The sequence below is a fragment of the Rana temporaria genome, chromosome 4 (genome assembly GCF_905171775.1).
Source record: "Rana temporaria chromosome 4, aRanTem1.1, whole genome shotgun sequence".
Classification (NCBI taxonomy): domain Eukaryota; kingdom Metazoa; phylum Chordata; class Amphibia; order Anura; family Ranidae; genus Rana; species Rana temporaria.
Window position 1 is genome coordinate 174731260 of NC_053492.1, and position 24458 is coordinate 174755717.

General features: G+C 41.9%; 1 protein-coding gene and 1 pseudogene across 1 annotated transcript in view; one reads left to right on the forward strand and one right to left on the reverse strand.

Annotated features, from left to right (window-relative positions):
• The window catches only part of NAALADL2 (N-acetylated alpha-linked acidic dipeptidase like 2), a 1143792-nt gene that overhangs the window by 287657 nt on the left and 831677 nt on the right, over positions 1 to 24458 (forward strand). The gene's annotated exons all lie outside the window — the stretch shown is intronic.
• LOC120936764 lies at positions 14800 to 24316 on the reverse strand (annotated as a pseudogene).

Here is a 24458-nt window from a genome sequence, read left to right on the forward strand (position 1 = left end):
CAGATTTTCCAGTTTTACTAACTCAACCCCAATGTGTTCAGGATCCTATGGTGCAGGGATGGACTGGCCATTGGGACTACAGGGAGTTTCCGGTGGGCCGATGGCTCAGTGGGCCGGCTTCTGTGACAGCGGACCGCTGTCCCCCTCCGCTCCTCTGTCTCTCCCTTCCCGCAGTGATCACCTCCTCTCCCTCCCCGCAGCACTCACCTGGGGGGAACAGAGATGCAGGGGGAGGACCAGAGGAGCAGGGACGACGACAGAGGAGCATGGGGGAGGGGACAGACAGCTCACTCAACAGCTATGGCCTGGGAGTTTCTCACTTCTGCCTAATCTTGTCCCATAAGGGGGGGGGGGCACCGAACTGATTCCTTGCCCCGGGTGAAATAATGTCTAGCTTCCCCACTGGTACTGCCTATAAAAATACCAGTACCAGCCGTTCTACTCTAATAAAGTAGAACGGCTAGTGGCTAGTGAAGGGGGAGAGGGGGCTTGGGTGGCTGGGGGGGGGAGGGATTTGTCCGGCCGCCATGGGGGAGACCTGTCAAAGTGGGCCAGTCTGGATGAAGTCCAGGGCCAAATTTTTGTCCCAGTCCAGCCCTGCTATGGTGCATCAAAGGGATTTGACAGATTTAGAATATACTTTCAAACACCTTTTTTGGGCCTGCTATTGAGCTAGACTGTTGGATTTATATACTGTATGTCCTAATTGTAACAGGCTTCCTTTCTGACATAGTTAGGCTGGCTGAAAAAAGATGCAAGTCCATCTAGTTCAACCAATACAATATACTTCTAGAGTTATTACATTGGAAATGCAATAATACTTATACAGTGTGTGTAAATCAAAATTTGCAACTAGATACACGTTCTTTAAAACTAACATGTATTGATGAAAAAATCAAAACAGTAAATTAATATATATGTATACAAATTTAAATGAAACTTGTTTTTCCAGGCTGGTATTATTGCCAGGTTATATTGCTCTTGCTGATTTGGAACATGTATAATTATAAGAAACTTTAGGTTTTCTATGGGTTTACAAAGTACTAATGGAATAAATAAACAGACAAATGGTATTTTTGGAAAGGGGCCAGAAATATTAGCCAATATATTTTATTATATGTGTGTTTTTTTACATAAAATACTGTAACAGTATTTAATACACTTCATGTACCAGTCTCCCTATTTTGTAACAAACAAGTCAAGGAAACAATAAATAAATTGTGCGTCAAAAATATCACAATATATAAAATATGTGTGTAAATATTATCCAACTGTGTTTCTATTTCCCACAATAAGTGTATGACTATGTGTATGTGTTTATTGCCACACATAAACAGCAAAACATCAACAACATCAATAAGTGAAAATGTCCAATTGCAAAGCTTCCAATACATCCAAGAAAAAGTGTGTTTTCCCAAAGAAAAGAACCTCCACCAAACCCCAAAATGTATTTCCATGGCCCTGAAGACGTCACAATTGAGGAAACATGTTGGGTGGAGCCAGAGAATATAAGGGAGAGCTAGCTGAGTGGAGTGATCTTTGCTCTTGACTGTGAGCAATGTATCTTCATTTCAGCGCTGCTGGTTTTCTGTGCAAAGTGATTCTATCTGCAACACTTTGCAAGTAAAGTTTTACTTTTTTTTAATAAATAGCACACAGAGAGCATTATGGTTTGTATTTACTGTTATTTTGAGAGCATAATTGTGGGATTCAATTATTGTGCTTGTGCCAGGGAGCATTCTTGGAGACTTATCAGTGCATGGTAGATTAAACGACCTCTGCTGCCTGGAGGATTTTTGTTGCCATCTGGGTTCTAAAAGTGTTATTAAGTGCAGTAAAACTTGGTGATGAGGGTCAACTATTGCGTGAGGGGACACCTTTTGGGGTTCACTAGAGATCTTTCTCTTTGGAAAAAAAAAAATTTCCCTTCAAGTTTGGAAGCATTGCAGTTGAATTGATGGGTTACAACAGATGGAACCTTTTCACTAATTGATGCTGTTTGATGTTTTGTTGTTCATTTGTGACAATATAATATTGTTTTGTGGCTACATATGAACACTATTAAAAGTCATACACTTATTGTGGGAAATATAGACACAGTTGATTATTTATTTATACACATATTTTTATATAATGTGATTAAAGTGCGGCACTATGGGCCAGATTCACATACAAATGCTTTACGCTGCGGCGGCATAACGTATCCCATTTACGTTACACCGCCGCAAGTTTACAGCGTAAGTGCCTGATTCACAAAGCACTTACCTGTAAACTTGCGGCGGCGTAGCGTAAATCCGCTCAGCGCAATCCCTCCTAATTCAAATGGGGCGGGGACCATTTAAATTAGGCGCGTTCCCGCGCCGAACGTACTGCGCACGCTCCGTCCCTAAAATTTCCCGACGTGCATTGCGCTAAATGACGTCGCAAGGACGTCATTGGTTTCGACGTTAACGAAAATGGCGTCCAGCGCCATTTACGGTTGATTTACGCAAACTACGTGAAATTTAAAATTTAAACGTGGGACCGACTGCCATACTTAACATTTGCTAGGCCACCTAGAGGGCACTCGTAGTTTTACGCTGCGTTTCTCTACGGAAACAACGTAAATTTAGATCGACGGGCAAAGCGGACGTTTGTGAATCGGCGCAACTAGTCATTTGCATATTCTACGCCGACCGCAATGGAATCGCCACCTAGCGGCCGGCCTAGAATTGCAGCCTAAGATCCGACGGTGTAAGTCAATTACACCTGTCGGATCTAGGGCTATCTATGCGTAACTGATTCTATGAATCAGGCGCATAGATACGACAATCGTATCTCAGAGATACGACGGCGTATTAAGAGATACGCCGTCGTATCTCTTTTGTGAATCTGGCCCATTGTATTTAATGTTTTTAAGCAGATGCTTTATACCTGCATATTTTACCATTTCTGGGCAAACTTTTCTAAAAAATTAAATAATAATAATAATATTTGATGTGTTCATGATGCAGGATTCAGAAAACACTCTGGGCCAGATCCACGTACCTCAGCGCATCTTTCCGTCCGGCGTAACGTATCTCTGATACACTACGCCGCCGTAACTTACAGCGTATTTTCTGTATCCTGAAAGAATTTGCGCCGTAAGTTACGGCGGCGTAGTGTAACTTTGTCGGCGTAAGGGCGCGCAATTCAAATGGATGAGATGGGGGAGTGTTTTATGTTAATACGTCTTGACCCGACATAAATGACGTTTTGTTTAACGGCGCATGCACCATCCGTGGGAGTATCCCAGTGCGCATGCTCCAAATTAACCTGCAACAAGCCAATGCTTTTGACGTGAACGTAATTCTACGCAAAGCCCTATTCTCGAACGACTTAGGCAAACAACGTAAAATTTTCAAAATTCGACGCGGGAACGACGTCCATACTTAACATTGAGTACGCCTCATATAGCAGGGGTAACTTTACGCCGAAAAAAGACTTACGGAAACAACGTAAAAAAATGCGCCGGCCGGACGTACGTTTGTGGATTCGCGTATCTAGCTAATTTTCATACTCGACGCGGAAATCAAGGGAAGCGCCACCTAGCGGCCAGCGTAAATATGCACCTTAGATCCGACGGCGTACTAAGACGTACGCCAGTCGGATCTAGCCCAGCTTCAGGCTTATCTTGTTTTGTGGATACAAAACAAAGATACGCCGGAGCAACCTAGCAGTTACGCGGCGTATCAATAGATACGCCAGCGTAACTGCTTTGTGGATCTGACCCTCTCAGTTTTCCAAAGAGAAAGCACACCAGAAGTTGCTTCTCCATCTCACTGAGATTTATATGGAGCCTGAATAGAGAGACAGAAAGATTTATAGAGAGGAAGTGAGGCAGTGTTGATAAGTCATTGTGTAAGTTTTTACTTAAGCTATCAAGTTCTGTAAAGAGGTTTTCAGCAAAGCAGGCAGAATAGCCTGAAAAAATATGTGAAAATTAGTCTAGTGTTCCTATACCGTCTAAAAATAAGAATTCGAAATATTACTTTGAAATATTTTGCATTTACCTGCATTAAAAAAATGTATCCTTCAATAAATAAAGATACAAAAAACTTGTTCATATATCTCTGGATAAGCCATACCGACACCTGAAATGACAATTATGCTGCTAGTCTATAAGTGTTAATGTGAGCCTGTGTGAGCTCATGTGGCCTTTTCATCACACTGTTAGTAAAACAGTGCAATTTCCTGTATCCTTTATGATTCTGTACTTATGTACCTTATTAGCATGATGCTAATTAACAAGCATTATGGCTTCGCCAGGCTTATCAAAACGTGATTTCATATATAAATGCTGACTGGTGTTCTTTATATATACAATACTACTTTTACATTTAAGCAAGCTTTTGTCATAATATATGATTCAAAAACACTGCTTGATTATAAAATGTATACAAATACATAACTAATGAAATCTTACGATGGCTTTAAAAAACTCTGCACATTAACTTCCCCCTCCCCCTTATTGCTACTGTATGTTAATGATAAAAACATTTTAATTACCACATTCTGGAATCCTGTGATTTGCCAGGTCCTGAGGCTTCTATTGTCTTCACTTGGGGAGGTAGACACTTGGCTGTCAAGCAGTGGGGTTCTCTTGGGCTCAATGTGTTGCACAATGTGTTGACATCACAAAGAGGTGTCTGGTTGAATTTGGCACAGGCTGCTGCACTGGACCAATCATAAACATACTCTGAGTTGTGTTGGCCAGGGATTTACTAAAGATGGATAGACTTTTTACTTTGCTGGAGCATTTTCCCCAGAGCGCATTGAATGTGATGAGGTTTAATTTTGCAAAGAATGACCAGTAGCGAAGATTTTTTTAACCACTTGCTTACTGGGCACATATACCCCTCTCCTGCCCAGGCAAAATTTCAGCTTCCAGCACTGCATCGCTTTAAATTAAAATTGCGCGGTCGTGCGACGTGCCTCCCAAACAAAATTTACGTCCTTTTTTCCACACAAATAGAGCTTTTTTTTGGTGGTATTTTATCACCTCTGCGGTTTTTATTTTTTGCGCTATAAACAAAAAAAGAGCGAACATTTTGAAAAAAAAAACACAATATTTTTTACTTTTTGCTATAATAAATATCCCATTTTTTTAAAAAAAAACTATTTTTTTTTCAGTTTAGGCCGATATGTATTCTACATATTTTTGATAAAATAAAAAATCGCAATAAGCGTATAGTTATTGGTTTGCACAAAAGTTATAGTGGCTACAAAATAGGGGATAGAATTCTGACATTTTTTTTTATTATTTTTTTTACTAGTAATATGCCGATCTGCAAATTTTGTCAGGACTGCAATATTGCTGCGGACACATCGGACACGTTTGACACATTTTTGGGACCATTCACATTAATACAGCGAACAGTGCTATAAAAATGCATTGATTACTGTATAAATGTGACTGGTAGGAAAGGGGTTAACACTAGGGGTCGCGGAAGGGGTTAAATGTGTATCCTGGGAGTGATTCTTACTGTGGGGGGAGGGGACTGACTGGGGGAGGTGACCGATGCTGTGTCCCTATGTACAAGGGACACAGCATCTGTCTCCTCTCCCTGACAGGACGTGGAGCTCTGTGTTTACACACAGAGCTCCACGTCCCTGCTCTGTCATTGGCGATCACGGGTACCCGGCGGACATTGCGGCCGCCAGGCATGCACATCGGCATCTCGGGGACGCGCCGCCGCGTGCACGCCCCCCAGTGGCCGGAGGACGGGAGGGTGTCAAAAGATGTCCTCCCGGATTTCTAGAGCCACCTGGAGGCCGTCTTTTTACTAAGGCCCGGGACTCAAGTAGTTAAATAGATGTTTGTTTGCACATGACTGTATGATGGAAGTCAGCATATCTTTACCTCATCCACTAAGCACTTGGAAAACTTCCCCTGCAAAATGCAACTTTCCTTGTCAAGTGAACAACCTGTTGGCCTTTAGTAAATCAACCCTCTAGAGTAAAGAATTTTATTTTTTAAATAAAATTGTGAATTGGTTAAGGGAGGATTATTTCTACCCAGAGATGGGCTTTAAACAACTGAAAGGGGAAGACCTGCATGGAAACAATAGTAACAACATTTCAGTTATTTGTTTTCCCAGGTAACAAACTTCCAAGGCTCAGTAATGTCAGTGATGTAATAGAATGCAATATAATTTCCTTGTTCATATTTAATCTGCTACTCTTTTAATTTTTTTTTTCAAAATGTCTCCTCTACTAACCCGATTTCTGTCTCAGTTCACTTCTCTATAAATGGCACCAGAGAATGTGTTGGATAATTATGCTTCAGTCTGATCTTGTTGAAGAGAAACCTCCAACATGATTTTTTTTTTGTTATGCCAACATACACGACTGCTGAAGACCATTTTACTTGTATAGGACATGACCTTTAATACTGGCACTTATTTTGTTTTTGTGACATTATCCCTAAAGCATAAAAGCAACAGAATACAAAATGACAGATAAATCCTTTGGCTATTTTTTGTTCTATTGTTACATTTGAAATTAAATATGCATTTAATTTTGCATTATTTCAGTGCAGATGGTTTTATTGTAAGTGACATGCAGGTCATAGAAAAGTTCTCTGATAATCCTTTTGGAACTCACTAAATTCTGCCTTTATGTGGCTTTTGCTTGACATTTAATCTCTTAACAGTGTTCTTTTATGTGCCAGTGGAGATCTTTTATTTTTAATAATGTCCCTGTTCATAAAATATAACAGCTATGAGGAACATTTAAATCAGTTCTTGGTAGCATTCCTGAAAGTTTTAATTTGTCTGGGAACCATAAATATTCTTTGAGCCTTTACATACTAAAATACTGTACACATTTGTCATTGCTATTTAAATAATATGTGTTTTAGAAAGTTGAAACAGTGAGGCTTAGCTTTTTTTTGGTAAATATGTTTTTTTTTTTACCATGCTAACACTTAACAGTTTTATAAAAAACAACTTAATCCCAATTTATACTATTGTAGTGTTTATTATGTATTATTATAAAAATAAGGATTTTCCTGCATGTGTTTATGAGGTAATGAAAGATGGGATGACAATATGAATGCCTTAAAGGGCATCTGTGGAACATGACTTGCTAAAATTGGTGTTTAAATCAACCACAGGGTATTTTTGGCTTTGAATTTAAAAGAATGTGTTGTCAGCCCTGCCTTATGAGGATGGACTTAAGGCTTGATCCAATTGTTTAGCCTTACGGAAGGAACATTGGGCCAGATCCACATAGAAATGGATAGGCGCAGCGTATCAGAGATACGCTACGCCGCCTTATCTTACCTGGCTTTAAGTCGAATCCTGGAAGAATTTGCGCCGTAAGTTACGGCGGCGTAGTGTATTTCTGGCGGCGGAATTCAAATCGGCGATTAGGGGGCGTGATTCATTTAAATGAAGCACGTCCCCTCGCCGATTGAACTGCGCATGCTCCGTTTCGAGATTTCCCGCCATGCTTTGCACGAAATGACGTTGCAACAACGTCATTTTTTGAACTTAGACGTGACTTACGTCCATCCCTATTCACGGACGACTTACGCAAAAAATAAAAAAAATTCAAATTTTGACGCGGGAACGACGACCATACTTAACATGGAAAGTCTATCTATACGCCTGAAGGAAAAACAAAGTGTAGCACTTAGACCATGTAAATTATGACCTTAGATATGGAAGAAAAGGCAATATATTTAGTGCTTAAAATGATGAGATGTAAATGTGATAAACAAAAATACACAGTGAGCAGTGGTAATCACATAAATAAATAATGATTATAGTAGTCTCAAAGTAAATATAATAAAAATAAGTCCATAAAAAGGATGATTGCACCCGGTGAGGAAACAAATCAATGTGCAATAATAATGCTGTGTTCCTTGAAGTGACGAAAACACCTCCGCCAGTATGGGTATCTGCTTACCAGAAATGGTGGACACTGCATGGGTTTCCCTTTGGGTCTGGTATGAATATTAAGGGAAACACCAAACTAAAAATTAAAAGAAAATTGCATGGGGGTCCCTCCAAAATCCATACCAGGCCCTTCAGGTCTGGTATGGATAATAAACACTTCAATACAGGGCATTTTCACCCCATTCCTGCCCAGGCCAATTTAGTTTTCAGCGCTGTCGCACTTTGAATGACAATTGCGCTGTCATGCAACACTGTACCTAAATGTTTATGTTTTTTTCCCCACAAATAGAGCGTTCTTTTGGTGGTATTTGATCACCTCTGTGGTTCTTATTGTTTGCACTATAAACAAAATAAGAGTGACAAGTTTGAAAAAAAACACAATATTTTTTACCTTTTGCTATAATAAATATAGCATTTTTTTAAAAAAAATTTCCTCAGTTTAGGCTGATATGTACTCTTCTACATATTTTTGGTAAAAAATTGCAATAAGTGTATATTGATTGGTTTGCACAAAAGTTATAGCATCTACAAAATAGGAGATAGATTTATGGCATTTAAAAAAAATAATAATAGTAATGGTGGCGATCTGCGATTTTTATTGTGACTGTGACATTGCGACAGACTTATTGGATACTTTTGACACATTTTTGAGACCATTCACATTTTTACAGCGATCAGTGCTATAAAAATGAAAATGTGACTGGCAGGGTAGGGGTTAACACTAGGGGGGCTATCAAGGGGTTAATTGTGTGTCCTAGAGAGTGATTCTAACTGTAGGGGGTGGGGACTCACAAGGGGAGGAGACCGATCGGTGTTTCTCTGTACTAGGAACACACCATCGGTCTCCTCTCACCTGACAGGACATGGATCTGTGTGTTTACACACACAGATCCATGGTCCTGTTGTGTTAATGGGCAATCGCGGGTGCCCGGCGGATGGCCGGGAAGCCCAGGACGTCATATGACGCCCGCCCAGGATGGGAGATTCCCCTGCGGATGTCATATGGGTGGGATGGGAAGTGGTTAAGGGGAACCCTGCGCCAAATATAAAAAAATGGTGTAGGGGTCCCCCCAAAATCCATACCAGACCCTTATCCGAGCACGCAACCTGACAGGCTGCAGGAAAAGAGGGGGGATGAGAAAGCGCCCCACCCTTCTGAACCATAGCAGTCCACATGCCCTCAAAATGGGGGGAAAATTACATTTTTTGTTTTGTAAACTTGAAAACATTCAGATTTGAACTTCAATAGGTTTGGATTTGGCACTCAAATCTTGGTCATAATTTTTTTTGTCATGTTTTGCAGAGCTGCCTTGAACCAAATTCAGGTATGTTGGGCTCACCCCCACTGCCTACTTAATTTGGTATATATATATATTGTGTATATATATATACTCCTCCTTCCTCTTCATGTCCATAACCACTCCTTGTGCACAGGCAGAGAGTACAAGAATTTATCTAAAATTGATAAGGCTATTAAATTGTGTTGCAAGTTAGCCATGAAAGAATTAAAATATCTATGGAAAAATGCCCTTCATTGTGTACAAAAGGTTTTTTGGCTGTTCACTAGGGATGAGCCTCAAGTTCGAGTCAAACTCATGTTCGACTCAAACATTGCCTGTCCGCCTATTCGGTGAGCAAAGAACAATTTGGGGTGTTGGGGTGTCAAACTCACGTTCGACTCAAACATTGCCTGTTCGCCTATTCGGCGAACAACGAACAATTTGGGGTGTTCGCGGCAAATTCGAAAAGCCGCGGAACACCCTGTTAAAGTCTATAGGAGAAACCTAAAGTGCTAATTTTAAAGGCTAATATGCAAGTTGTTGTCCTAAAAAGTGTTTGGAGACCTGGGTCCTGCCCCAGGGGACATGTATCAATGCAAAAAAAAGTTTTAAAAATTGCCGTTTTTTCAGGAGCAGTGAATTTAATAATGCTAAAAGTGAAACAATAAAAGTGAAATATTCCTTTAAATTTCGTACCTAGGGGGGGTGTAAAGTTAGCATGTGAAATAGCGCATGTTTCCCGTACTTAGAACTGTCCCTGCACAAAGTGTAATTTCTTAAACAAAAAAAGACATTTAAAACTGACTCTGGCAATTCAGAGAGAATTCATTCATAAAAAATAAAAAATAAAGCGTGGGGGTCCCCCTAAATTCAATTACCAGACCCTTCAGGTCTGGAATGGATATTAAGGGGAACCCCGAGGTCAATTTAAAAAAAAATGACTTGGGGTTCCCCCCAAATATCCATTCCATTCCTTTCAGGTCTGGTGTGGATTTTAAGGGGAACTCCACCCCAAATAAAAAAAAATGGCGTGGAGTTCCCCCAAAAATCCACACCAGACCCCTTATCCGAGCATGTTAACCTGGCTGGCCGCAGAAAAGAGGGGGGACAGAGTGCGCCCCCTCTCCTGAACCATACCAGGCCACATGCCCTCAACATGGGGAGGATGTCCCCATGTTGATGGGGACAAGAGCCTGATCCCCACAACCCTTGCCCGGTGCTTGTGGGGGTCTGCGGGCGGGGGGCTTATCAGAATCTGGAAGACCCCTTTAACAAAGGGGACCCCCAGATCCTGGCCCCCCCTATGTGAATTGGTAATGGGGTTCATTGTACCCCTACCATTTCACAAAGGAAGTGTAAATAGTTGGAAAAAACACACACACCGTAGAAAAAAGTATTTTATTAATAAAAAAAAATAAAAAAAATCCACTCAGTCCTGGCTTCCTGCTCCAACGTTGTCTGTATCCAGTGACGGGTGAGGTCCGGTCCAGTGATGAGAAGATCTTCCGGCATCCAGAGCTCCAGAGCACAGCATCGGAGGCCATCTCTCTCTGCCGGACACAGCCCAGCGGAATGACACGGCTGGAGCTTTGACATTTCTTATATAGGGGAGGCAGGGGCCACCCGTCGCGTGACCCCGCCCCCTCTGACGCAAGGGGGAAGACTGGGCTTCCCCAGTGACGTCGCAGAGGGTGAGGGGTCATGTGACAGGTGGCCCTGCCTCCCCTATATAAGAAATGTCAAAGCTCCAGCCGCGTTATTCTGCTGGGCTGTGTCCGGCGGAGAGAGGCGGCCTCCGATGCTGTGCTCTGAAGCTCTGGATGCCGGACGATCTTCTCATCGCTGGACTGGGGAGGAGATCACCCGTCGCTGGATACCAACAATGTTGGAGCAGGAAGCCGGGACCGAGTGGATTATCACCGCTGGATTTTTTTTCTTTTTTTGTATTAATAAAGGACTTTTTTCTACGGTGTGTGTTTTTTCTAACTATTTACACTTCCTTCGTGAAATGGTAGGGGTACAATGTACCCCATTACCAATTCACATAGGGGGGGCAGGATCTGGGGTCCCCTTTGTTAAAGGAGTCTTCCATATTCCCTGATGTAAAGCGCTGCACAAACTGTTGGCGCTATATAAATCCTGTATAATAATAATAATAATAATAATATTCTAATAAGCCCCCCGCCCGCAGACCCCCACAACCACTGGGCAAGGGTTGTGGGGATGAGGCCCTTGTCCCCATCAACATGGGGACATCCTCCCCATGTTGAGGGCATGTGACCTGGTACGGTTCAGGAGAGGGGGGGGCCGCACTCTGTCCCCCCTCTTTTCTGCGGCCGGCCAGGTTAACGTGCTCGGATAAGGGCCCTGTTGTGGATTTTTGGTGGAACTCCACACCATTTTTTTTATTTGGGGTGGAGTTCCCCTTAAAATCCACACCAGACCTGAATGGTCTGGAATAGATATTTGGGGGGAACCCCACGCCGTTTTTTTTTAAATTGACGGCGGGGTTCCCCTTAATATCCATACCAGACCTGAAGGGCCTGGTAATTGAATTTGGGGGGACCCCCACGCTTTTTTTTTTTTATGACTGAATCCTCTCTGAATTGCCAGAGCCGACAATTCATTATAGCTGCAAGTCTGGTTTTAAATGTATTTTTTTCTTTCAGAAATGACACGTGCAGGGACAGTTCTAAGTACAGGAAACATGCGATATTTCTCATGCTAACTTTACACCCCCCCCCTAGGTATGAAATTTAAAGGAATATTTCACTTTTATTGTTTCACTTTTAGCATTATTAAATTCACTGCTCCCGAAAAAACAGCAGTTTTTAAAACTTTTTTGCATTGATACATGTCCAGGTCTCCAAACACTTTTTAGGACAATAACTTGCATATTAGCCTTTAAAATTAGCACTTTAGATTTCAAATGTTCGAGTCCCATAGACTTTAATAGGGTTCTAATGTTCACACAAATGTTTTGTGTGTTCGCAAGTTCTGGTGCAAACCGAACAGGGGGGTGTTCGGCTCATCCCTACTGTTCACTTAACCAAGTTAATCTTCTTTGAACATGTATGTTCATTGGTTAAAGTGATGAGCCCAATGAAAGACCCCTGCCATTGGAGGAGCTTCCACAGAGATGGTACCAACAGCTGTTGCTCAGGTAGAGTGCTAAACTGTCATTGGAGAGACAGAGCAAATATAGGAACATTTGCCATACTGTACAAGAATGTTGTTGAAAGTTCCTCATAATTTTTTGTGGTTCAGTTTCAGTCCCCCCCCCCGATCTAATTCCACTCTAAGCCATAGCCCATTACCACTTATAGGCACAGCTTTGTTTGCATGTGCAATCTGTATTACAATATTTCATCTACAGATTCACTGGAAAATGTACTGTATGCTGTCAGAGGGCAGTATGTTTATTTTCTTGGAATTGAACTCAGTAAAAAATGGATCCTCTGGACTGGAGAGCAGACCGTTAAGAGGATTGTATGACTTTGCTGTAGAGTTTGCTGTTTATGATCTTTAATAAATGAGTAGTCTTTAAATCACAGTTCTGGAAGGATTTCTAGAGACCCTTGCTATGCTGTAATGAAATGCTACATACAGTATTTGGTGTCAGATGTACCAATAATATAATGTTCTTGGTGGCAACAATAAAAGTATACCAAATATATAAAAACCCATGTCTACTGCTACACACCATATGGTATCAGAGTCAAAGGTCTATCACTATAAAAAAAAACTGAATACCCCATTTAAATGATTCTAAGACCATTCATATAAATAAAACATATGTAAATAAAATGCAAACACTGAAACCAGAGGTGTTATCATGCTTTACCCATGAGCCTGACAACAGCTCCATACACTGAAAGCTTCTAGTTTTATTTCCTAGTATGGGGTATTACCTTGTAATGCACTCTATGTGCTAGGGATGCACACTGGGTGCTGGGGATACATACTTACTATCAAAGCTGTGAGACATTTTAAAAGAACAAATATTTACATACAAGTTGCAGAAAAAAGTAACATTAAAATGTTAACTGTCGAGAGAGGCACTAAGAGACAGTGTTGTTTGATGGTGGTTCTATTGACAGTGTTATTTGTTGTCTAAGTTGGCAGTGATTTTTTTCAAGCAGTAGTCAGTGACAAGAGATGTGGCACCATCTTGAGGAACATCTGGGTTCCCCATCTAATGCACACATCACTATTGTCAGCTTGGACTGGATTGCTGGTAGCAGCTGCTTATTTGAAAAGAGGTAACATTGTGTTGAGATGTTTTATGTAAGGCATAATTCATAAATGTCTGCAATTCACACATGGCCCAATACACATGTTTTCCTGAAACAGGGTTAAAAAAAATATTGCCATTTATTTGTCAAAAAACACATAAATTAGGCAAAATAGAAGTGTTATATTGAAAATAAACAGCATGAGACTACGGGTAAACAAAATAAAGAATCCATCAATTTTGTTGGAATCTGACAGCTGCAACCGGAATGATACAAACATAACAATCAAGACATGGATATCAGTACTAGCCAGGTGCATATTCATAGCTGCACAGTGTGGTGCAGGAACAGTAAATGAACATATATTAATATGAATGTTGTATGCCATAAATCACATTGTTAGAGACATATTCCCAAGATAATGCTGGTATTTTAAGTATGTAATTTGTCTGTTAGCAAATGTAGAAATCTGATTAGAGAAGAGTTTTTACCTTCCTTTCCTGAATGCAAATGTTATTCTTCCACTTGAGATTTGCTGCATTACACAGCTCAGTGGTTAACCCTACATTCTGTCAAGAGGATGTAGAATACTTGTGCAGATTATATGACCTTGATTTGTACCAGGTGCATTTCTAGTTCTTCTTAGTGGTACCTGTAAATATGATTTTGGTTAAGGTAGCTGTTCACCTTTATGATTACTGAATAGCTAATCTTATTTTTAAAGCATTCCCCTTGATGATACTATCAACATAAGTAGTTCTTAATGGCATTCTTTAGTGGCTGTAAAACTATATATGTTTCCTTTTTTTTTTTTTTTTTTACCATGTATACATTTTTTTTTTTCCCCATTAAGAAACTTTATTTAAAAAAAAAGAAATATAGTCCACACTGGAATATATTTAAAAAAAATAAACACAATCATCCCCAATTCTGCAAGCTGATACTTACAGAAAACTCAACAGAAACATACTGTATACTGAGAAAATAAAAAAAGCTGCTGAAGTCTTCCTTTGCAAACCCTCACCACCGACAAGCTGTTGATTTAAAACAAGCATGCAGATCAAACAATTTTAAAATCACGAGCTGCATGCGTGTTTTAGGTCAGTGACTCAAATTTTCAAAAGGAGCCAAGCAATTGCTACCTCTGTATTTCAGTAAAAATTTCCTTTAAATGTTACAACCAAACATGGGTATTCGTTCCAGCAGTCTGATAATCGCTAATGTTGTTCTTTAGAATCACTGTCTGGGCAATCCATGTTGGACTCTTCAAGGGTTGCTGGTACCTTCTCTTGCTTCACACCAGCAAATGAAGCATCTTCCTTATCAGTTATAAACTCTTCCAGGCACTCTGAAGTCATGCAGCTACCCTTCTCATCGGTATCATTTGCACCACAGTCCTTGTTTTCTGGTATGTTTTTATATTTTTTTTACGCATTCCATATCCTCAACTTCTGTCTGGTCAAGGATGGCCTCCGATTCAGGATTAGCATTTTTAGCATTTTCTTTTTTTTCCTTAAAAATTTTCACCCCCATCATTCTCAAGTAATGCAATCTCTCATTGTTTGGAACAAAGGAACGGATTGAGGTTTTACCTCGCCAACCTACCAGAACAATAGGGCATTGAAGTGTGTCAGGTTTCTGTGGATTAGGCTCAAATTTTAGGACAATGCTTCCCATATCTATATCTTTAGCTTGTTTTTGGATTTGACTACTAAATTTACTTAGGAAGGGATTTTCCTGGGTAAGAAGTACCTTAATGTCTTCTTTTTTTTTTTTTTTTTTTTTTTTTTTTTTTTTTTACCACCTCAGCTTTCATTTACCAAATTCTAGAGACCAGCTCATGATTTGATGCTTCTTACGTCTCAAGTTGTGGTTTGCATCATATGTGGTATTTATTCTGCAATTTTTTTTTTTTTTTTTTTTTTTTTTTTTTTTTAAGTATTACGGATTCTTAGTCGGCCAACCAGTAGATCAAAAAGGCATTAACCCAACGCCCTGTTGGTCGGAACCCAATAATATTTGACAGAAAAAGAATTTTTGCAATTATTTACGCCCTCCCCACCCCCCGTGGCTCCCAGGGATCTCATCCTATTCTCTTCTAACGTATCTCCAGAAAAGTTCAGCAAAGGGAACTATTTTTGAATATCCCTCTGAAAGTAGTCGATAGAAGGGCGAGCGGGAGGTGCATGTGGGTTGATACCCACTTACACCTTTCCCATTCCTAACAAACCCTAACTCTTTCAGCGTAGCTCCATGATTTTTTGTAAACCTTCCATTTTGCCCATTTCTCCCTATATTCCCCATTTCTTTCCAGGTGACTGTCCCTTAGTTCTTCTAACCTGTACGTTTCCTCTACTTCATCTATCCAGTTCCAGACATGGGGGCTTTCCTTCTCCTGCCACTTTTTGGGAATGAGTCTCTTCGCTGCGTTTAAGAGATGGGGTAGTAAAGACTGCTTGTATTTTTTTACCCCTTGAAGACTGCCGTGGAAGAGCACGACCCAGGGGTCTTTCTTTATCTCCTCCCCCGTTATAACCTTTATTTGGGTCAATATTTTGTCCCAGTAGTTTTGAATTTTTGGGCATAGCCACCATAAGTGGGCCATCGTGCCTATTTCAGAGCAGCCCCGCCAGCACTCAGCTGGCTGGCTTGCTTTAAATTTATTGGCTTTATCAGGGGTGATATACCATCCTGAAAGGCACTTGTAATTTGCTTCGGCTGTGCGGACGTCTATAGCAGATGAGTGAGTTAATTGAATAATCCTCTGAAAAGTGTTTGTCCCTCTCGTGATACCTAACTCTCTTTCCCATTTGTCTATGAAGGGTGTTTCTCCCCGAGACCCTATCTTGACCAATATCCCGTAGAGTTTAGTGATCGTGCCCTTTGAATTCTTGGATTTGCAGATCCTCTCAAGTGGAGTGAGCTCCGCCTCCGTCCGTAATGGGCGGGGGAGGTGCCTCACGAAGTGATGCAGCTGAGAATAATGCCACCTATCGAGATTCCAGTAGTCCGTTTTGGACTTCAAATCTCCGTAGGTCATTATCTCTCCGTCATTAATAATATCTCCTAAGTGCACTGTGTCTTTCCTAATCCAATTCCCTCCAATTTTGTTTTCCCCAGGTGCAAAATAAGGATTTTCTTTTAAATTCATTAGTGGGGAATTAAATTTCCCCTCTAGTTGTGCCTGAGTTCTATCCCATAATCTTAATGTGTGTCTTGTTATTTCATGTGTTTTGTGATCTAGTGCTCTGTGTTGTGTAGGGATCCATATAATATTATTCAAGTGTTTGCTAGTTAACGCCTTCTCAATTTGCACCCATCTTTTATCTGGCCTGTCCCGGGCCCATTCAACCGCCCGCGATAGGACCGCCGCTTTATAGTAACTTTTGATGTCCGGAACGCCCAACCCACCATGCAGCTTTCCCTGTTTTAATGTGGAGAGCGAAATTCTATGCTTCTTGTTTTTCCATACATAGTTTAGTAGCAAGGTATTCAGAATGCTCAGAAATTGCTGTGGAAGGGCGATTGGTACCAGTAAGAATTTATAAAGGATTTTTGGGACTACGACCATCTTCAGCATATTTATACGTCCGATCCAAGATATAGGTTTATTTACCGTGTTTTTTAATTCGTTCTTGATTTCATTTAGTAAGGGAACATAGTTTATTTTATACATCTTCTGTACTGTATTGGCTAGTTTAATACCTAGGTACTTTAGTTCTTTAGTCCAGGGAAAGGCGCAGACTTCTTTTACTAATCCTACCTCTCTTTTATTTAAATTTATATTCAAAATTTCTGATTTATTTATATTTATTTTAAAGTTTGAAATATTCCCGTATTGTTTCAATACTTTGGAGAGCTTTGAGATGGATTTGATCGGGTTGGTTACATAAAATAAAATATCATCGGCGAAGGCCGATAATTTATGTTCCTCCCCGTCTACTCCTACTCCGTTGATATCGGGATCCTTACGGATAGTAGCCAATAGTGGCTCCAAAGATAGTATGAAGAGAAGGGGTGATAGAGGGCACCCCTGCCTTGTTCCATTTTTCATTTCGAATGGTTCCGATAACGTTCCGTTTATTTTAATTTTTGCGGTAGGATGGAGGTACAGTGTTTTAATCCAACGGGACATCCTATTCCCTATTCCCATGATAGTGAGGGTCTTCATCATAAGCCCCCAGTCTACCCTGTCAAAAGCTTTCTCAGCGTCAACTGACAGGAATAGACCGGGGGATTTATTCTGCCTAATGGACTGAAGCAGGAGAATTGCCCTTAGGCTATTATCTTTGCCCTCTCTGTTGGGTACAAATCCTACCTGATCGGGGTGCACCAAAGAGTGCATAACCCCCTTCAAGCGACCTGCAAGGATTTTGGCAAACAGCTTAATGTCTGTATTTAACAGCGAAATAGGTCTGTATCCCGAACAGAGAGTGCTGTCCTTCCCTTCTTTCAATATTAGCGTGATCACGGCCGCTGTTGCTTCACTGCTGGCTTCGAATTCGGAGCCTAGTCCATTAAAATATTTGCACATCCTTGGAATCAATATATTGCTAAATCTCTTATAATACATGGTTGAGAACCCGTCCGGACCCGGGCTTTTTCCGCCCGTGGAGGTATTTAGTGCTATTTTAATTTCTGCCTCGGTTATGGGGTGATCCATATCCAAACTCTCCATCTCCTCTAATCTAGGGAGTCCTGCCTTTGCAAGAAAGTCTCTAGTCTCTTCTTCCCTTTCCCCTTCCTGCAGACCTGGATGTTTTATTGTGTATAATTCCTCGTAATAGTTTTTGAAACTGTCTGCGATTTCGGGGGTTGCGTAAGCCAAGTTCCCATTTTTCCCCTTAATTTTTTCAATATAGTTCCTAGTTTTCTTTTTTTGGGCCATTTTGGCTAACAGCTTACTTGGTTTATTACCCCATATGTACCTCTCCTTGGAGATGCAGTTTAGTTTGTACCTTGCTTCCTGTTCCATGATTTCCTTAAGTGCATCTCTTTTCAGGGTTAGATTAAGGTAGGTCTCTTTTAATCTTTGCTCTTTGTGTTTACTTTCTAGGGTCTCTATCTCTATCCTCAGGGAGTTGGCTTTGTTTTTCCTTTCTTTTTTTTTTTTAGCGGCCTCGGCAATTAAAATTCCTCTAATATACGCTTTGTGCGTCTCCCAAAGGGTTGCGCTGGAAATCCCCGCTGTATCGTTGATATGAAAAAATTGTTTTAGTTCGGCCTCCACTCTTCTAACCCCTCCTTCATCTCGGATCAGGCTATCATCTAGGCGCCACACCGGCCGCTGCCTCTTTTGTGTAGATAATATAATTTTCATTGTTATTGGAGCATGGTCTGACACCGTCATGATTCCAATTTCAGTCTCTGTGATAGAGTCTAGCAGCCCATGATCTGCCAAGATGTAGTCTATTCTAGAGTACGTTCCGTGTGGAGGGGAGAAAAATGTGTAGTCATGTTCTTTTGGATGAAAAATCCGCCAGACGTCCACTAATTGGCGTTCGTGTAGCTTATGTTTGATTCTCTGCAAATGCTCATTTTTTGTCACCTTCCCACGGAACGTACTATCTTCTGTCGGATTAAATACAAAGTTTAAATCCCCCATCAGTATTATATATCCCTCCGCAAAGTTATTCAGTTTTCCCAAAATTTTACCTAAGTATTGGGTTGGGTGTACGTTAGGTGCATATATATTTGCTAGAGTATAGATTACATTTTCGAACTTTATTTTGAGAAATAAAAATCTCCCTTCGGGGTCCGTCAGCCTCTCCTCAAGCGTAAATCCAAAGCCTCTTGTAAACCCGATAGCCACACCCCTTGCTCGTTTGGAGATGGAGTCTCCATAAAACCAAACGGGGTACTCCGGGGAGTATAATTTAATGTTTGCGTCAATGGTCAAGTGAGATTCTTGGATAAATACCACATCCGCTCTGAGGTGCTCCAGCTCAGCCAAGACTTTTAGTCTTTTGACAGCTGAATTTAAACCCTTTACATTGTAGGATAAAAATTTAACTTCAGTCATTTCCTATTACTGGATCGTTCCGTGAGCTTGCTGGACTTTCTAAGAGATCCCCTGGGAGCCATTTTCCCTGTTCCCTCCCTATTTTGAAGGGGGAGAGTATTCTCTCCCCTTCCAAAACCACCCCTCGATCCCCCCCTCCCCCCCCTTGCCTAGGCCCATCCATCGCCTCTGAACCGTGGGGATCCACTGTATCCCCTACCCGTCGGTTCTTTTGGATGAGGTGTAGCACTCAGCGCCCCTCCCATACATTGTCTCCTGGAATTTCCCAGGAGATCGATCTTATATGTGTGGGGGAACGGATCCTCCCTACTTGTTCCCCTTTCCGATCACCCACCCTCCGTCCCCTCCCCCTCTCCCCCCCTCTATGCCAATCTCACATGGCCACCCCGGGTTGCCGCTATTTTCTGGTCCCTAATCAACCCCTCCCTATTCGACCCATTCAGGTAACTCAATCAACGGTATATCCAGTTTACGGCAGAACCCTACCAATTCCTCAGGGAATGTTAATTTGGCTGATATACCCTCTCTAAACCCTATCAAGCAAGCCGGGAAGCCCCATTGGTAATTTATATTAAATTTCCGCATTTGTTCCAATAAGGGTTTTAAGTGCCTTCTTCTGGACAGGGTTTCCCAGGCCAAGTCCGTGAAGATCTGGATCTCAGTCCCGTCATAGGATAAGGGAGGCTTTCTTCTCAGTTTTTGCCAGATTTCCTCTTTATCTTCAAAGTGTCTGAACCTGGCAATTATGTCCCTGTGCCAGTTTCCTCCTCCCTCCCTTGTCTTTCCAACTCGATGTACCCTTTCTATTTTGAGGGGGCCTTCCGAACCATTGTTTAGGAGGGGTAGGAACAAATCGTTAAGAATTTTCCTCAGGTCTTCGCCCCTCTCCTCCTTAACCGATCGTATCCTAAGGTTTTGCCTTCTGTTACGGTTCTCGTGGTCTTCTAGACGGTATTGCAGTAACCTCTGGTTTTGTTTCATGATCAAATGTTGGATTTTTAATTCTTTTAGTTCAAGATCCTGCTTTTCTATTTTTTTCTCTGCTTCCTCTACCCGTTCTAACGTATGGAATAAATCCGTTCTTAGGGTGCTGATTTCCTCTCTTATTACATTCTCCAACCTCCTTAACATAGCATCCATTTCCCCCTTTGTGGGAATGTGAGAGTCCAAGCTAGAGTCTTCTATTTGGCTGGCTGCCTGATCAAGTTCTGTTGAGGTATCCGCACTTGGGGTTTCTGCCCCCCCTACTCCCTTTTTATTTGTCCCAGTTTTTTCTGTTTTTTTTATCAGACCTGGACTCTTAGAACTTCCTTCCGACGTCATATAGTGTCTGATCGTACTGGTAGTGGAGGTATCTTTAGGTATTTTCGGGGCCGCCCCCCTAGTTGATCTATTCATGTTATATTTCTTTATCGCTCTGATGCGTTTCCCCAGTTTGACCGAAAGATGAGGAGCTTACCCCCTTTTTTTTTTTTTTTATGAAAGTTTTTGTAACTCCCTAGGGAGCAATTTTGCAAAATTTTGGGGGTATTAATTAAATCTTGGTGAGTATTTGACACCGGGTATTTCCATTAATTAAGAGAGACAAGGTATAAACCGAGGATTCTCCCACTTGCGCTGAGACGGGTTTTTGAAAGGGAGGGTTGCACGTCCTTGATAATAAAGGCTGTGCACTCCCTGTTTGGATTTGAAATTTTGGGAATTTTCCGCTGCGAGATGCCTTGCGGTTTTTGCGCAGCGACAATCCTATGGTATGGGTTGCATTTGCACCCCCCTTCTTTTTTCCCTTTTCTTTTCTTTATAATTTAGTCAGCGCCTAGTGTGTAGTGGGGCATGTCATACGATGGCCGTCGATAACTTCCTCTCAACCCTCCCGTACTTAACAGACGTTTTTATAGATGCAAGATCTGGGGTCTCTCAGACATCTAGCACCCTTCGCCCTGGGCCGTAGTGTATGCTGCCTAAGAGCTTGTGGGCCTAAGACGATTGGGCATCTTGGGCAGGAGAGTCAAACACCGTCCAGCACTGAGTTCGCCTCCAGATGACCTGGCGATATAGGGAATATTACTTGTCAACCCCTGAAATTTCAGACAGTGCTGCGAAACATGTCCCTTCCAGGCTTTAAATTTAATTGGTGGAGGCAGGTACAGTGCTATGAGATGGCTGATGCTTTTATGCTTGTCTACCAGCGTGAATGTCAGCCGTCTGTAAGGCTCTCAACCCCTAGAGGCATGGAGTCCTGTATTAATATGTATGAGGAGAGACAAATAGAGCTTGTGTAAGCCACACTCACTCCTGGTACCCCTCTGCTGTTTAACACATTTTGCCAGATACCACAAGTGAGTTCACTCTTTGCTCTTTACTGAGACAGCTCTGAAGTGTCTATGGGTAAATTGCTACATTGTCTTTTCAATAACAGAGTAGGGAGGAGAGAAAAAACAAACTAAGTGGCAAACGCTGACAACATAAGGTTCTAGCCATTACCTGCGATTTCCGATTGTCCACCTGGATTAATTATCCTGTAGATGTACTTCCATAGGAAAAAAGGAAGAAGGTTTGCATAAATATTACCTCAATGCTTTTCTGGGCTCGATAAGAGCTGATGAGGAGCCGTGATCCACGGGGGGCTGAGAGCCATAAGCACCCACCAAACGACGCTGCAGACAACCGCACCTGTTCACCGCCGTCAGTACCGCTCGGTACAACTCCTCCTTCAGAGAGCGGTGGGGAGATTGAGGGAGAGAGGGGGGGCCTCGGCTAAGACGGAGGGGGAGAACGGCCTCGCGGAGGGAGCGATCGGCGGTCTAGCAGCCCCGCAGTCTCCCGCTCTGCTCCGTTCCTGCCGCCGCCGATGCATCCTCGAGTCCTTCGGCTTCCTCCATCCCCCGTCGTAGGGTCCGATCCGTGGCGCGAGCTGCTGCTCCCTCGGCGTGCGTGCGTCACGTGCACCACGTCATGACTGTGCTTTTGGTGGTATTTAATCATGACCTTAATGTCTTCTACACATACAGTCACAATTTTCAAACTGATGAATAGATACAGAGTATAGATGCCCTCTTGAGCTAGTCTGTAAGCACAGCCATATTGTTCTCCATCATTATTCCGGCATAGAACTTTTACACCAGTATTTATTACCTTCATCTTCTCACTATTATTAAGTAGTACATTCCTCAGCTCCTTTGAAACTATATACAATTGTTTCTTCTTCCCCTCCCGAGTGTGAGTTAAGAGATTTGTCTTCAGAAATGATGAACTTAATCCATAAAATGTCACTATTGGGGGAAATATTGGATCGTCGTCAGAGAGAAACACAAATGGGTCTTCTTTAAATCCAAACAAGTTCATTTTCTTAGAAGGTGGCGGACCGCACACGTTGTCCTTATTCGTAGAATCAGATTTGATGCTTCCGTCCTTATTCGCTGCATTATCTGTTCCCACAGCTGGTTTATCCATTTCTGTCACATCCTCAACAGCATCATTAACAACTGGAACACTGGCCGCAACAGTGGGGGGCATCCAAAACAGCTTGGGTTGTCTCCTGTTCCATGGCATAGGGGCTTTCTTTATCAATACCGCTACAAAAAAACCTCCAGTATTCTAGTGATGTGGCAGTATTCTCAGGCAACGGTGTAGATTCATTCCTTTAATTTTTTCTTCATCACAAGGAAACATAGTTGGACGGATCTGTGTATGTCTACTTGTAGGTACATCTTCCCACTTATCGAACCACTGGCCTTCTTTGGTCATTACCCTGCATTGGGTGATTCCAGGCATCCACTTCAATCGAGGAATCTCAGAAGAAACATCAGCAAGCTCAAGGGATCCTTCACTTTTCTCCAGCAGGGAGGATACAACAGCTTCATCTTCAATGGGATTCAGTGAGCATGTTGAATACACCATCCTTCCCCCTTCTGCCAGCTGCTCAACACCACGGGTAGCAATTCTAATCTGTAACCCATGCAACTGCAAACTGTTTAATGTTTTCCACGTTTCACTTTTTCCAAACATCTATATTCTTTCTCATAGTGCCATCCCCACTGCATGGTATATCACAAAGTATCCGATCATAGTACAGCACTTCTTTAGTACCATTATTGTCAACTAGAAGCCAGGGAATGTCGATGCATCATGGTTCACTACCATAACACAGGAACTGCTTAGCCTCTTAGCTTGATGAACTAACAAATAGCAACGCTTGTTGTCCACATCATTAGCAATGACAAAGCCCTCAGGAAATGAAACATCCATGTCTGCATGTAACATTTCTATAAGTTGCTTTGTTTTAGATCCTGGAGCAACACACATATCCAAGATTTTGTGATGTGGCTGGACATTCAGAAGAACAGGAGGAATCATACTGACTGCTTCTTGATGACTTATATTACCTGACTCTGTCTCACTGATAAGAAATTGGTGAAATTTCTCCAAGTCTGGTGACTTGCGGATTATTTTCCTACTCAAGTTTGTGTGCCAGGCAAGCTCATCAGGGTACCAACTCAGTGGTTGGGGAGCCTCTATCTTCTGACCATCCACTTCAATATCTTGCAACTCCTTGATGTATTTTTCTTTCAAACAGTGTCAAATTTCTTTAGCATGGCTTTTATATCTGGTAATTCTTATTGTGGCTGGGAGAGGTTCCCTGAGGGCAGACATAAACTGCTCCCATTCACCTTCAGGCACAATCTTCAGTTCTTGGTAATAATGTTCAAAGAGTTTGTTTTCTTTTACGATTTCAGCATAGCCAACTTCCCAGGCCACCTGCTCTCTGGCCCCGCGCTTCTCCTCCTCCTCAGCGGGGGTCCCCTGCACTGCAGGCCGCTGATCCTTGCACCGATTCCGCCGATTCTTGCGCTCCATCCCCGCAGTAGCAGCTCGCACGCAGTGCCTGGAAAGTGTGACTAACAGAGAGAATATCTCCAGCCTACAGATCCTAATGTACAGGAAGATACAGAGAAAGTACACAGTTCACTCCTTCTATTCCATAGGAGCGGTATACTTT